The sequence below is a fragment of the Triticum aestivum genome, chromosome 6B (genome assembly GCF_018294505.1).
Source record: "Triticum aestivum cultivar Chinese Spring chromosome 6B, IWGSC CS RefSeq v2.1, whole genome shotgun sequence".
NCBI classification, from domain to species: domain Eukaryota; kingdom Viridiplantae; phylum Streptophyta; class Magnoliopsida; order Poales; family Poaceae; genus Triticum; species Triticum aestivum.
Window position 1 is genome coordinate 723,041,784 of NC_057810.1, and position 13,905 is coordinate 723,055,688.

The 13,905-nt window shown below is 41.9% G+C and overlaps 1 long non-coding RNA gene across 1 annotated transcript; it reads left to right on the forward strand.

The window, feature by feature from the left end:
* Positions 1–983: 983 nt before the first annotated feature.
* On the forward strand, positions 984–3,286 carry LOC123135217 (uncharacterized). The gene is made up of 4 exons (XR_006465848.1): positions 984–1,074; positions 1,179–1,295; positions 1,833–1,938; positions 3,145–3,286. It is a non-coding gene; the product is annotated as an uncharacterized lncRNA (long non-coding RNA).
* The last annotated feature ends 10,619 nt before the right edge of the window (positions 3,287–13,905 follow it).

Sequence of the window (13,905 nt, forward strand, 5' to 3'; positions counted from 1 at the left end):
CCGCCACTGACCGCCCTCTACCCTGACCACTGCCGTCGTCGCCCCCAAGCACCCCAACTGACAAGGACAACCGCCACTCCACTGGCGACGACCCTCCTCCGTCGAACGCGGTCCCTCATGACCACCCTACTTCGTGAGCCACCCCCCTCCCTCCCTCCCCTGAGCAAGCCTCCTCCCTAGGTGCATGGCCACAGAGCAGAATCGAGGGCGCAAAGATTGTTACGCTGGTATGGCGCGTGCGACGAATACCTTGTTGCCCTCATTTTCAGATTCTGCCTTTGTCCTAGATGATGTTGTTGATGCTACTATTTTTCTTATAATGATCCTCGTGCAGTCGATTGAGCCAGGAGTTCTTCAGATGGGATTGGTGAGTGCAATAGTGCTGGAGTGTGTGGACTTTGTTTTTCTCCAGGGAAGTCAAATCAGTGGTGGTTCTGTTAATTGCACTGACGTAATATTTGTATTCTCTGAAGGTGACGGTTCTGATTTAATCACTTTGAACCCAAGTGAGGTTTATAGCCTAAATAAATGTTTGCTCTACGTAACATAACATATATAACTTTTGTATTTAGCCTTCGGTTGCATCAGGGAGCAAACAAGTGCTATCTTGTCTAAGTTTTACTTATATCGTAGAGTGCTTGATTGTAGGACTACACATGTTGAATCGTTATAACTGTGGCATTAGGTTTCTCAAAGCCAAAGTTCAATTTTTACCACCCTACTGAGATGCTAATGTAGATCTGTTGGAGTGAGAAATATACCTCATAGTAGGACATATATAGATGGAACACCCGTTCCTACAATTTAGCAACCAAAGTGTGTTCCTTTTCCTTCCATAGTTACTTGCTTATCTACTTGAAATCTAATTTGTCAATTATAATGTGCCATGAATTTTCTTTTAAGCAAAAAGAATGGAAAAAGGGAAGAGATGAAGATGATGCTGAAGCACGAGTGCAAGAGAGGCTAGGAAAACTTATATCAATGAATGGTGCAGACTTTGAACGTTTTGGGTCCTAAAATATAAATGAAGATCCTGGAGGCCGAGCCAGTCAATGACAAACTAACAGGAGGAAGGTGATATAACATGCTTCTGTTTGGTTACTGCATCAATTATAAAACTGCATCTACTACTTCAGTTTTGAGGCACTTTATACACCATCTTGTTTGGTTATTTGTAGCGCACTGCATAAATGCCTACTGTTGAAGTAACTCGAGTTCTTAGGTCCAAAACGACTAGAGATGTTGAAGACAAATACATGTCAAAAGAAGGAATGTGACCACAAGCAAGCTAGGAGGTATATACATGTTTCTCTTGGCTATCGCCATGTGATACTATTTCTTTGTTGTTTGACATTCAATCGTTATCTTGATAAATTTGGAAGGAACTCAAAGCCTCTCAATCATGATAATACTATTTCTTATAAGGAGTACCTTATAAGATGCATTGATCACTTCAGAAAGAGCTAAGCTTATAAGATGCATTGCTTATACTGCATGCACCTTTGTTTGTGATGTTAGGCGATTTAAAATATTGAAACAGGAAATATTGGCCAAGTCAGACCTCTTAGTTTTGCTTGTCACATCGGAACCCTGCTCTGTTAGCTTACTGCTAGTATTACCTCGTAGAATCAAATTGGAAGTGATAAAATGCAGATTTGAATGGCAGTCTACCTAGATAGCGATGCTTTGCTCATTTCCTAAAATTTTCTCTATGAGTAGGTCCCTGATCTTGTTTATCTTCTGCTCTGGGTTGTGTGATTTGTACTGTACATTTGTTCTATGGAGAACTCTATCCCGTTATTTTCTCTGTATTCTACCCTCATGGTTCGTAGGTAACAAGCACAGTATTTGGATGTGATGGCATTAACTATTGGTCGCTTATTTGTATGCCTAACAAGTTGGGTGAAAAATGCTCATTTGGTAAAAATTTCTTCATAGGTAGGTCTTTCATATTGTTCATGTGCTAGTCTGGGTTAGGTGACAAGCTCGTTTTCTTTGCTTAACAATATTAGAAGCTTCGCAAAACACAGTTCTCTATTTATTATCTGTTATTTTCACTTGTCCAGTTTTCCATCTGATGTTCACTTGTCCAACTTAATAATATTAGCAGCATCATAAAACACAGTTCTCTATATCGATATTCTGTCATTCTTTTTCTTGATGGATGTCTATTTTTGCATAATATGCTTACTTAGGCCCTGTTAGGCAAAATACCACAACCACAAATCCTCAACTTGATCACTCATCACCAACCGCCAGCTTCCTAGGCAAAAACTCGGTTTGAGGGGATGAGTAATAGTTTCCCCCCTCTTGTTCTCCTATTTAACTATGTACATAGAGCATACAGGGAGCTTTTGATCACTACAAAACTGTACTCTTGCAAAGGAAATATATACGTAAATTTTGAAAGTAGCATGACAAATATTGAGAATCATGAACATCGAGTTTTGGACATGTCATAGAACAAAGGCCTCACATTTAGCTTCGTGTTTATATTGCTTTCTCAACTGCTTCCTTACGCTGCCATAGCTATAATCTCCAGCAATTGCTTCCTCCAGATTCCCTGTGGTCTCGGTCAATGGTTGCTTTAAAACTAAATTACTCTATATTTACATTGGTTGCTCAAAGTAAAAATATGTACTCTGCACTGAATATTAACCTGTGGTCGTGTTTTTTAGAAGGGAACAATATCGATGTTAGAAGTAGTAACAAGAAGCAATATCAGCTTATCCTACATCCACTAATGTCACTTAAATCCCAAAAGCACTTATATGCCGCTGACGAAAATAAAGCTTTCATTAGTAAGTTGTACTTGACATATTGTTTTTCCATGGAATCCTGCTTATATTCACTAGGTATTACTTTGTCTACTTAGAATTAGCTCTTGGTATGTTTGGTGTAAATCAATTATGTACAAATTTCTGGTTTGCCAAATTTTACCATGGATAATATTTGTATGTGCAGGGCAAATGATTCTTGCTTGATCTAATTATGTGATTTTGCTTGCTGTGATGATGAAGTGCAACACATTTAGAAGAGTTTTATTTATGCTAATGAGTTAAATTGCTACATGTCAAAATCTTTAAATTGTCTCTTCAAAAATCTGAAACAAGAGCTTCATTTTGAGTTTCCAATCTATTGCAGGTTTCCGAAAGGCACACAAGTTGACGGACGTTTGAAAGACCTTCAAGCCATTGAAGATTTGGAAGACCTGTAATTAAGTTGGTGGGGTGATAATGTCATATGCCTTGTTGAACCTGGAGACTTGCTCTGCCCATTTTGGTTGTGTGGCACATCTAGAAATATATGTACTTCTCCATTTGTGGCACTACTTCATTTTGGTTGTGTGGCACATCTAGAAACGTATATGTACTTCTCCATTTATGGCACAACCTCCTTATATATGATTGTTATATATGTTTATTGACTCAACTTTAAGGGTTTTGATGAGGCCTATATGTTACTTTGATTGATGAAGTGAATGTATAAATTGTGTGGTATGTCATGATTGCTTGAATAAAATGAATGGATATTACTTTAGGGATGCCTAGAACAGTTTGCTAGTGAAATCAATGTACTGGCATAAAAACTGTCGGGTAAAGATACTTGTGCTGGCAGTAGAACTGCCGGCAGTAGAACTGCCAGCAGTAGAACTGCCATTAATTGTAGTTGCATGTCCCTTGACCAATCTGCCGGGAGAAAATGGACTGCCGGCAAATAGATGGGCAAGGGCAAACAAACTGCCGGGAGAAGTTTATCTGCCGGGACAAGTAATCCCCGGCAGCCGTTCTCGTGGTGGTTCTATTTGCCGGGAGAAAGACTGTCCTGGCAGTTTATCTGCCCTATAAAGTGTCTTTTCCTGGCAGTTTTTCTTTCCTTGCATCAGTGTTGTGGTGTAGTGTATGGTGCGATAATGATCGATTGAACTTACTTGCTGAGCATTTCAGTCATGTCCGCATAGGTGCTGGGATATTTCCGTCTCGAGTCTAAGACGGTTACTAGTCCACGCTCAAGCTTAACCTCCAGAAGAATATAGTGGTACCTGCGCACGCATGCATAACTCATCAATTACATTACTATAACCTCGCTCGAGTAATAAGGGAAACCGAATATGCAAACGATCAGTAACACTCACTTGCCGTTGTAAGGAAAGAGTATGGTATTTTTGTTTTGATTTTTGATCAACGATTGTAGCAAGTTGTCCTCGGCCTCTTTGACGTGCTTTTCAACCAGAAATACATCTATGATATTTGTGTTAATGAACCCAATATCATAGATTTCATTTTTTTTGCACTCGACGATCTTCAATCTGCATAATATATTGAGGATAATTAATTATAAATACATGCAATGAAAGAGCTGAGCTATATATAGAGACTTAATGACAGAAATAGTACTTATAGGTAGTAGCAAAAGACCGTTAATTTATCGAGGGCCTTTTGATTGAAGAACGCGAAGAACTCCTCAAATGGAACACACAACAGATCAGTTCCAACGAGGTCGTGCTCCTCTTTAATGTGCAGATACAAACTATTCATCCCCCCAGACTCTCTGCAGGTTTTCATGTACCAAGTATGGAATCTTCGCATCATCGTTGTTAGAGATTTTTCATCTTTGACGAGAGGCTTCCCGTACTCCTATCTATGTTCTTCCACCTTCATGAATTCAGGAACTGCATTGTCAGGCAGGTAATCTTGTGGATTGCCATAACCGGCCACCATCCCCAGAACATTAGCAACGATGTTGCCGCTAGACACATTGAGCGGGGGGCACGATTGGTTTGGTTGTTCGCCGAGCTGGTCAATTTTTTCGCAGCTGCTCGTTCTTTTGTTCTTTGATGTCTGACAGTACTTCCCGACCGCTCCGCTTGGAGATATGTCTGTTCTGTAATGCGCTCATAGTTGGTTCTCGGTGGAGACTTTGTCGGTTTCCTCAGGGCAGCCAGAGTGCGCTTCGCTTTCACCGGATCTACCTTCTCCTCTAGAGGTGGATGTCTCTTTGCTTTCAACCCTGCAAACCAGTCATCCACTTCGGTCTGCGCGATCTTCGCATTTTCCTCCTCGGTCCTCTCGTACGGTAACTTCTCTGGAGTCTTCAGACAAGGACCGAATCTGTATTTCCTCCCGCCTTTGGTTGTACTGCTAGATGCCGGCAGAGCAGACGGAGTGGATGCCTTCTTTGCTTGCTTTTTGCGAGGCGGAGGAGAAGGACTACGACGCGCCGGAGTAGCCGGAGCGGCGGTGGATTTCTTCCGCCCTTGCTGACGAGGCGGAGAAGGAGGAGGCTGGCTGCTCGGGCGCGCCGACGCAGGCGGAGAAGGAGGCGGAGTGCCGCCACGCGCCGGAGAAGGAGGCGGAGTGCCACCACGCGTGCCCTGATCGTCACTCGCCGGAGGAGGAAGCGGTGGAGGAGACGGAGTGCCCTGACTCGCCGGAGGAGGAGGAGGCGGAGGCGTCCAGTTCGGAAGGTTGATGAGCTCCTTCCGCCATAGGCATGGTGTTGGGGAACGTAGTAATTTCAAAAAAATTTCCACGCACACGCAAGATCATGGTGATGTATAGCAACGAGAAGGGGAGTGAATCTTCATACCCTTGAAGATCGCTAAGCGGAAGCGTTTATCAACGCGGTTGATGTAGTCGTACGTCTTCACGATCCGACCGATCCAAGTACCGAACGCACGGCACCTCCGAGTTCTGCACACGTTCAGCTCGATGATGTCCTTGCCTTCTCGATCCAGCAAGACGGGTAAATTAGTAGATGAATTCCGGCAGCACGACGTCGTGGTGACGGTGTTGGTGAAGAACAATCTCCGCAGGGCTTCGCCTAAGCACTACGAAAACTATGACGGAGGATAAACTAGAGGGGACGGGGTTGCCGGCACACGGCTTGGTGTTTCTTGATGTCTCTTTGGTGCTAGCCCTGCCCCTCTATTTATATGTTGAGCCTTGGGGTCGAAACTTGGAGTAAAAGCCTCCACAAAGTCGGTTTCTCCCGAAAGGCAAGAGTCCTTCTCGGACTCCAGGGCCAGACGCCAGGGTTCCCGGCGTCTGGACCCAGACGCCAGGGCCCCTGGACTCCGCAAAACTTCCTTTTGCAGTTTCCAAAAACCTTGTGGGCTTTCCCCTTTAGCCCAAATAATGTGTTCTCGTACCCAAACATTTCGGGAAACATCTGGAACCCCTTCCGGTGAATTCCGGAACCCTTCCGGAGATCAAACACTATTATCCCATATATCAAACTTTATCTCCGGACCATTCCGGAGTTCCTCGTCATGTCCATGATCTCATCCGGGACTCTGAATAACATTCGGTTACCAACATGCATAACTCATATAATACTATATCGTCAACAAAATGTTAAGCGTGCGGACCCTACGGGTTCGAGAACTATGTAGACATGACCGAGACACGTTTCCGGTCAATAACCAATAGCGGGACCTGGATGCCCATATTGGCTCCCACATATTATACGAAGATCTTTATCGGTCAAACCGCATAACAACATAGGTTGTTCCCTTTGTCATCGGTATGTTACTTGCCCGATATTCAATCGTCGGTATCCAATACCTAGTTCAATCTCGTTACCGGCAAGTCTCTTTGCTCGTTATGTAATGCATCATTCCGTAACTAACTCATTAGCTACATTGCTTGCAAGGCTTATAGTAATGTGCATTACCGAGAGGGCCCAGAGATACCTCTCCGACAATCGGAGTGACAAAACCTAATCTCGAAATACGCCAACCCAACATGTACCTTTGGAGACACCTGTAGTACTCCTTTATAATCACCCAGTTACGTTGTGACATTTGGTAGCACCCAAAGTGTACCTCCGGTAAATGGGAGTTGCATAATCTCATAGTTACAGGAACATGTATAAGTCATGAAGAAAACAATAGCAATATACTAAACGATCAAGTGCTAGGCTAACGGAATGGGTCATGTCAATCACATCATTCTCCTAATGATGTGATCCCGTTAATCAAATGACAACTCTTTTGTCCATGGCTAGGAAACATAACCATCTTTGATAAACGAGCTAGTCAAGTAGAGGCATACTAGTGACACTATGTTTGTCTATGTATTCACACATGTATTATGTTTCCGGTTAATACAATTCTAGCATGAATAATAAACATTTATCATGATATAAGGAAATAAATAATAACTTTATTATTGCCTCTAGGGCATATTTCCTTCAGTCTCCCACTTGCACTAGAGTCAATAATCTAGTTCACATCGCCATGTGATTTAACACCAATATTCACATCTGTATGTGATTAATACCCATAGTTCACATCATCATGTGATCGACACCCAAAGGGTTTGTTCACATCGATATGTGATTAACACCCAAAGAGTACTAAGGTATAATCATGTTTTGCTTGTGAGAGAAGTATAGTCAACGGGTTTGTCATATTCAGAGCCATATGTATTTTACAAATATACTATGTCTACAAGGCTCTGCACGGAGCTACTATAGCTAATTGCTCCCACTTTCAATATGTATCCAGATTAAGACTTAGAGTCATCTGGATCAGTGCCAAAACTTGTATTGACGTAACCCTTTACGATGAACCTTTTTGTCACCTCCATAATCGAGAAACATGTCCTTATTCCACTAAGGATAATTTTGACCAATGTCCAGTGATCTACTCCTAGATCACTATTGTACTCCCTTGCGAAACCAGGGCAGAGTATACAATAGGTCTGGTCCATAGCATAGCATACTTTTATAGAACCTATGACTGAAGCATAGGGAATGACTTTCATTCTCTTTCTATTTTCTGATGTGGTCGGGATTTGAGTCTTACTCAATTTCATACCTTTGCAACACAGGGAAGAACTCTTTCGTTGACTGTTTCATTTTGAACTACTTCAAAATCTTGTCAAGGTATGTACTCATTGAAAATCTTATCAAGCGTCTTGATCTATCTCAATAGATCTTGATGCTCAATATGTAAGTAGCTTTACTGAAGTCTTTCTTTTAAAGAACTTCTTTCAAACACTCCTTTATGCTTTGCAGAATAATTCTACATTATTTTTGATCAACAATGTGTCATTCACATATACTTATCAGAAATGTTGTAGTGCTCCCACTCACTTTCTTGTAAATACAGGCTTCACCGCAAGTCTGTATAAAACTATATGCTTTGATCAACTTATCAAAGCGTATATTCCAACTCTAAGATGCTTGCACCAGTCCATAGATGGAACGCTGGAGCTTGCACATTTTGTTAACACCTTTAGGATTGACAAAACCTTCTGGTTGCATCATATACAACTCTTCTTTAATAAAACCATTAAGGAATGCAGTTTTGACATCCATTTGCCAGATTTCATAAAATGTGGCAATTGCTAACATGACTCGGACGGACTTAAGCATCGCTACAGTTGAGAAAATCTCATTGTAGTCAACACCTTGAACTTGTCAAAAAACCTTTTTGCGACAAGTCGAGCTTTGTAGATAGTAACACTACTAGCAACGTCCGTCTTCCTCTTGAAGATCCATTTATTTTCTATGGTTTGCCGATCGTCGGGCATGTCCACCAAAGTCCACACTTTGTTCTCATACATGGATCCTATCTCAGATTTCATGGCCTCCCGCCATTTTGCGGAATCTGGGCTCATAATCGCTTCCTCATAGTTCGTAGGTTTATCATGGTCTAGTAACATGACTTTCAGAACAGGATTACCGTACCACTCTGGTGCGGACCGTACTCTGGAAGACCTACGAGGTTTCTGTAGTAACTTGATCTAAAGTTTCATGATCATCATCATTAGCTTCCTCACTAATTGGTGTAGGAATCACTAGAACTGATTTTAGTGATGAACTATTTTCCAATTCGGGAGAAGGTACAGTTACCTCATCAAGTTCTACTTTCCTCCCACTCACTTCTTTCGAGAGAAACTCCTTCTCTAGAAAGGATCCATTTTTAGCAACGAATATCTTGCCTTCGGATCTGTGATAGAAGGTGTACCCAACAATTTCCTTTGGGTATTCTATGAAGACACACTTCTCCGATTTGGGTTTGAGCTTATCAGGATGAAACTTTTTCACATAAGCATCGCAGCCCCAAACTTTAAGAAACGACAACTTGGGTTTCTTGCTAAACCACAGTTCATATGGTGTCGTCTCAACGGATTTAGATGGTGCGCTTTTAACGTGAATGCAGTTGTCTCTAATGCATAACCCCAAAACGATAGTGGTAAACCGATAAGAGACATCATAGATCGCACCATATCCAATAAAGTGCGGTTACGATGTTCGGACACACCATAACGTTGTGGTGTTCCAGGTGGCGTGAGATGTGAAACTATTCCGCATTGTTTTAATTGAAGACCAAACTCGTAACTCAAATATTCGTCTCCGCGATCAGATCACAGAAATTTTATTTTCTTGTTACAATGATTTTTCCACTTTGCTCTGAAATTCTTTGAACCTTTCAACTATTTCAGACTTATGTTTCATCAAGTAGATATACCCATATCTGCTCAAATCATCTTGTGAAGGTCAGAAAATAATGATACTTGCCACAAACATCAACACTCATTGGATCGCATACATCGGTATGTATTATTTCCAATAAGTCAGTAGCTTGTTCCATTGTTCCGGAGAACGGAGTTTTAGTCATCTTGCCCAAAAGGCACGGTTCACAAGCATCAAATGATTCATAACCAAGTGATTCCAAAAATCCATTTTTATGGAGTTTCTTCATGCGCTTTACACCGATATGACCCAAACGGCAGTGCCACAAATAAGTTGCACTATCATTATTAACTTTTCATCTTCTGGCCTCAATATTATGAACATGTGTATTACTATGATTGAGATCCAACAAACTATGTTTATTGGGTGTATGACCATCGAAGGTCTTATTCATGTAAACAGAATAACAATTTATTCTCTAACTTTAAATGAATGACCGTATTGCAATAAACATGATCAAATCATATTCATGCTCAACGCAAACGCCAAATAACATTTATCTAGGTTTAACACTAATCCCGAAAGTATAGGGAGTGTGCGATGATGATCATATCAATATTGGAACTACTTCCAACATTCATCATCACTTCACCCTCAACTAGTCTCTGTTTATTCTGTAACTCCTATTTCGAGTTACTAATATTAGCAACCGAACAAGTATCAAATACTCAGGGGCTACTATAAACACTAGTAAGGCATACATCAATAACCTGTATATCAAATATACCGTTGTTCACTTTGCCATCCTTCTTATCCACTAAATATTCAGGGCATTTCCGCTTCCAGTGACCATTTCTTTTGCAGTGTAAGCACTCAGTTTCAGGCTTTGGTCCAGCTTTGGTCTTCTTCGCGGGAGTGACAACTTGTTTGCCATTCTACTTGAAGTTTCCCTTTCTTTCCCTTTGCCCTTTTAATGAAACTAGTGGTCTTGTCAATCATCAACACTTGGTGCTCTTTCTTGATTTCTACCTTCGTCGATTTCAACATCACGAAGAGCTCGGGAATCGTTTTCGTCATCCCTTGCATACTATAGTTCATCACGAAGTTCTAGTAACTTTAGTGATGGTGACTAGAGAATTCTGTCAATCACTATCTTATCTGGAAGATTAACTCCCACTTGATTCAAGCGATTTAAGTACCCAGACAATCTGAGCACATGCTCACTAGTCGAGCGATTCTCCCCCACCTTTTAGCTATAGAACTTGTTGAATACTTCATATCTCTCAACTTGGGTATTTGCTTGAAATATTAACTTCAATTCCTGGAACATCTCATATGGTCCATGACATTCAAAACATCTTTGAAGTCCCGATTCTAAGCCGTTAAGCATGGTGCACTAGACTATCAAGTAGTCATCATATTGAGCTAGCCAAACATTCATAACGTCTGCATCTGCTCCTGCAATAGGTTTGTCACCTAGCGGTGCATCAAGGACATAATTCTTCTGTGCAGCAATGAGGATAAACCTCACATCACGGATCCAATCCGCATCATTGCTACTAACATCTTTCAACACAGTTTTCTCTAGGAACATATCAAAATAAACATATGAAAGCAACAACGAAAGCTATTGATCTACAACAAACATAGACAAGCAAAATACTATCAGGTACTAAGTTCATGATAGATTTAAGTTCAATTAATCATATTACTTAAGAACTCCCACTTAGACAGACATCTCTCTAGTCATCTAAGTGATTACGTGATCCAAATCAACTAAACCATGTCCGATCATCACGTGAGATGGAGTAGTTTCAATGGTGAACATCACTATGTTGATCATATCTACTATATGATTCACGTTCGACCTTTCGGTCTCCGTGTTCTGAGGCCATATCTGTATATGCTAGGCTCGTCAAGTTTAACCTGAGTATTCCGCGTGTGCAACTGTTTTGCACCCGTTGTATTTGAACGTAGAGCCTATCACACCCGATCATCACGTGGTGTCTCAGCACGAAGAACTTTCGCAACGGTGCATACTCAGGGAGAACACTTCTTGATAATTAGTGAGAGATCATCTTAAAATGCTACCGTCAATCAAAGCAAGATAAGATGCATAAAGGATAAACATCACATGCAATCAATATAAGTGATATGATATGGCCATCATCATCTTGTGCTTGTGATCTCCATCTTCAAAGCACCGTCGTGATCACCATCGTCACCGGGGCGACACCTTGATCTCCATCGTAGCATCGTTGTTGTTACGCCATCTATTGCTTCTACGACTATCGCTACCGCTTAGTGATAAAGTAAAGCAATTATAGGGTGTTTGCATTTCATACAATAAAGCGACAACCATATGGCTCCTGCCAGTTGCCGATAACTCCGGTTGCAAAACATGATCATCTCATACAATAAAATATAGCATCACGTCTTGACCATATCACATCACAACATGCCCTGAAAAAACAAGTTAGACGTCCTCTACTTTGTTGTTGCAAATTTTACGTGGCTGCTATGGGCTCAGCAAGAACCGTTCTTACCTACGCATCAAAACCACAACGATAGTTCGTCAAGTTAGTGCTGTTTTAACCTTCGCAAGGACCGGGCGTAGCCACACTCGGTTCAACTAAAGTGGGAGAAACAGACACCCGCTAGTCACCTGTGTGCAAAGCACGGCGGTAAAACCAGTCTCGCGTAAGCGTACGCGTAATGTCGGTCCGGGCCGCTTCATCCAACAATACCGCTGAACCAAAGTATGACATGCTGGTAAGCAGTATGACTTGTATCGCCCACAACTCACTTGTGTTCTACTCGTGCATATAACATCTACGCATAAAACCTAGGCTCGGATGCCACTGTTGGGGAACGTAGTAATTTCAAAAAAATTCGTACGCACACGCAAGATCATCGTGATGTATAGCAACGAGAAGGGGAGTGAATCTTCATACCCTTGAAGATTGCTAAGCGGAAGCGTTTGTCAACGCGGTTGATGTAGTCGTACGTCTTTACGATCCGACTGATCCAAGTACCGAACGCACGGCACCTCCGAGTTCTGCACACGTTCAGCTCGATGACGTCCTCGCCTTCTCGATCCAGCAAGACGGGTGAAGTAGTAGATGAGTTCCGGCAGCACGAAGGCGTGGTGACGGTTTTGGTGAAGAACAATCTCCGCAGGGCTTTGCCTAAGCACTACGAAAACTATGACGAAGGATAAACTAGAGGGGATGGGGTTGCCGGCTCACGGCTTGGTGTTTCTTGATGTCTCTTTGGTGCTAGCCCTGCCCCTCTATTTATATGTTGAGCCTTGGGGTCGAAACTTGGAGTAAAAGCCTCCACAAAGTCGGTTTCACCCGAAAGGCAAGAGTCCTTCTCGGACTCCAGGGCCAGACGCCAGGGTTCCCGGCATCTGGACCCAGACGCCAGGGACCCTGGCGTCTGGCCCCTGGACTCCGCAAAACTTCCTTTTGCGCTTTCCAAAAACCTTGTGGCCTTTCCCCTTTGGTGAAGGAAATATGCCCTAGAGGCAATAATAAAGTTATTATTTATTTCCTCATATCAAGATAAATGTTTATTATTAATGCTAGAATTGTATTAACCAGAAACACGATACATGTGTGAATACATAGACAAACATATAGTCACTAGTATGCCTCTACTTGACTAGCTCATTAATCAAAGATGGTTATGTTTCCTAACCATAGACATGTGTTGTCATTTGATTAATGGGATCACATCATTAGGAGAATGATGTGATTGACATGACCCATTCCGTTAGCCTAGCACTTGATCGTTTAGTATATTGCTATTGCTTTCTTCATGACTTGTACATGTTCCTGTAACTATGAGAATTATGCAACTCCCGTTTACCGGAGGAACACTTTGGGTACTACCAAACGTCACAACGTAACAGGGTGATTATAAAGGAGTACTACAGGTGTCTCCGAAGGTACATGTTGAGTTGGCGTATTTCGAGATTAGGTTTTGTCACTCCGATTGTCAGAGAGGTATCTCTGGGCCCTCTCGGTAATGCACATCACTATAAGCCTTGCAAGCAATGTGACCAATGAGTTGATTATGGAATGATGCATTATGTAACAAGTAAAGAGACTTGTCGGTAACGAGATTGAACTAGGTATTGGATACCGACGATCGAATCTCGGGCAAGTAACATAGCGATGACAAAGGGAATTCATAGAATATGTAGGAACCAATATGGGCATCCAGGTTCCGCTGTTGGTTATTGACCGAGAATAGTTCTAGGTCATGTCTACATAGTTCTCAAACCCGTAGGGTCCGCACGCTTAACGTTACGATGACAGTTTTATTATGAGTTTATAAGTTTTGATGTACCGAAGTTTGTTCGAAGTCCCGGATGTGATCACGGACATGACGAGGAGTCTCGAAATGGTCGAGACATAAAGATTGATATATTGGACGACTATATTCGGACACCGGAAGTGTTCCGGGTGATTT